At 48.3% G+C, this 2,325-nt stretch overlaps 1 pseudogene; it reads left to right on the top strand.

The window, feature by feature from the left end:
* Positions 1–972: 972 nt before the first annotated feature.
* The window catches only part of LOC137646544 (uncharacterized), a 1,539-nt pseudogene continuing 186 nt past the window's right edge, over positions 973–2,325 (top strand).

Below are 2,325 nucleotides of genomic sequence, written 5' to 3'. Positions count from 1 at the left end.
GACATACTGTTTTTCGCAAATATCTTTGAAACGAAGACTCGGATCCGCATGGTGCTTTAGCACATATTGTTTCACACGTTCCGCTAATTCTTAACACTATTGTACACTGTCAAATGCAGCTAATTATGGCGTTTACTCTTGAATGTGAAGTCAAAAACCTGCGTGAGCTACTACACATTCGAACAGGTGAGGCGTGACATTTCTGTGACGTCTATCCACCCACTACCTCCCTATCCCCCTACCTCTTTCTCCTCCATACCTCCCTTACCCCTTCCTTAATTCCCCCCTCTCCTCTCTCTCTCTCTCTCTCTCTCTCTCTCTCTCCTCTCGCTCTCTCTCTCTCTCTCTCTCTCATAAGGGAATGGCTGTTACTCTCTCTCTCTCTCTCTCTCTCTCTCTCTCTCTCATAAGGGAATGGCTGTTACCCCCCTCTCTCTCTCTCTCTCTCTCTCTCTCTCTCTCTCTCTCTCTCTCATAAGGGAATGGCTGTTACCTCTCTCTCTCTCTCTCTCTCTCTCTCTCTCTCTCTCTCATAAGGGAATGACTGTTACCTCTCTCTCTCTCTCTCTCTCTCTCTCTCTCTCTCTCATAAGGGAATGGCTGTTACCTCTCTCTCTCTCTCTCTCTCTCTCTCTCCTCTCTCTCTCTCTCTCTCATAAGGGAATGGCTGTTACTTCTCTCTCTCTCTCTCTCCTCTCTCTCTCTCTCTCTCTCTCTCTCTCTCTCTTTATTGAGGCTACACGGTATATGAAGCCACACACAAGTATGACGAATTAATGACAGATTAATAAAAATTATATGTCGAGTAAGGTTTGATCGTTTATGCAAACAATCGTTATCGATGTTCTTGCTTCTTTGACGGTTATGCCGTATTTGGTAAGTGCAGAAGGTAACATGTTAAGTAACGGGCGTGCGGCCGATAGACGGCTGATGGCAAAGTCCTGTGGAGGAAGTATTTCATCGCTCTCAACCATGGCCAACATGCAGCGATGTCTGCGTGGGTGCAAAGGAGTCATCGCACTACGACTCTTCCATATCTTCAACCAAGAGCATATCGAAACGAAACTGAGGATAAGTTTGAATAGGTAAGTAATGAATCAAAGTTGTATTCCCTAGTTACAGATGAACAAGTCACTATGTTTCACAGCTACCTATGATAATAAAAGGGAACATTATTTTGATTGTTGCCTGGTAAAAAAAAAATCCTAACATGATAGTTTCGAACATGTTATCTTATCGGATTTCCTTTCCCCAACAGGCCCTATGATCGTGTTGCAGAGGTCATGGGAATGACCACTCATGCAGTGCGGTTGCTGGTTCAGCGAAGCACACGTTCTCGGCCAAATTCACCATGTGGGACAGCCACTCCCCCTGTGACACCGCCACACTCACCGCCGCCCTATGCCACACCACCCGTTTTTGACAGTTTCACTGTTGGTGCCATTCTCCGCCATGTACATCCCAAGATTGCAGCAAAGGGAACCTTTACTAATGGCACCCTGACTGAAAGTTTGAAGACGGCAAGTATTATTCCAGGGGAAACCTCAAAAATGACGATGTGGCGAGTACTGCACAACATGGGATTCCGCTACAGAATTTCACAGAGGTAAATGTATCTAAGGAAGGAGTCGCTAGCTGTTGTGTGTCGCCGTGTTGGGGCTCTCCGAGCACTCCAGCGACATCGAAAGGAAGGAAGACAAGTAGTACACGTGGATGAGACAGGGTTCACCACTCGAATGCAGCACAACAGGGAGTGGGTAGACACATTCCAGCCTGCTACTAGTGCCACCTACAGCCGTCAGGTGCCACCTGGAGAAGGGGAGCGATTTGTGGTAGTAGCAGGTGGCACAGTACACGGTTTTGTAGATTATTCATTTCTGAGCTTCCATGCAAAAAACAAAACCGGTGACTACCACGGGGAAATGAACAGCTCCCTTTTCCTCCGCTGGCTCACGTTGCAACTTCTACCGGCCTTGGATGAACCATCGGTTTTGGTGTTGGACAACGCGCCCTACCACATCCAGTTGACGGAGGAAAGTCGCTGCCCCCACCACCGCCACCAAGAAAGCAGAGTTGGTGAATTGGTTGGCGAGCCGCAGAATCCCCTTCCCGCACCACGCCACACGCCTCGAGCTTCTTCAACTCTGCAGGAAGAACCAACCAGAACCAAGTTATACAGTTGACAATGTCATCCGTGAATGGGGACATGAAGTCGTCCGACTACCACCTGCACATCCCGAGCTTAACGCCATCGAACAGGTGTGGGGCGCCATGAAGCGGTATGTGCGCTCCACCTTGCAGCGATTTACCCGGGCAAATCTACTA

This window comes from Palaemon carinicauda, chromosome 9 (assembly GCF_036898095.1).
Source record: "Palaemon carinicauda isolate YSFRI2023 chromosome 9, ASM3689809v2, whole genome shotgun sequence".
Lineage (NCBI taxonomy): Eukaryota > Metazoa > Arthropoda > Malacostraca > Decapoda > Palaemonidae > Palaemon > Palaemon carinicauda.
The sequence above is the reverse complement of the archived record's forward strand: the minus strand, read 5'-3'. Positions and strand labels throughout refer to the sequence as shown.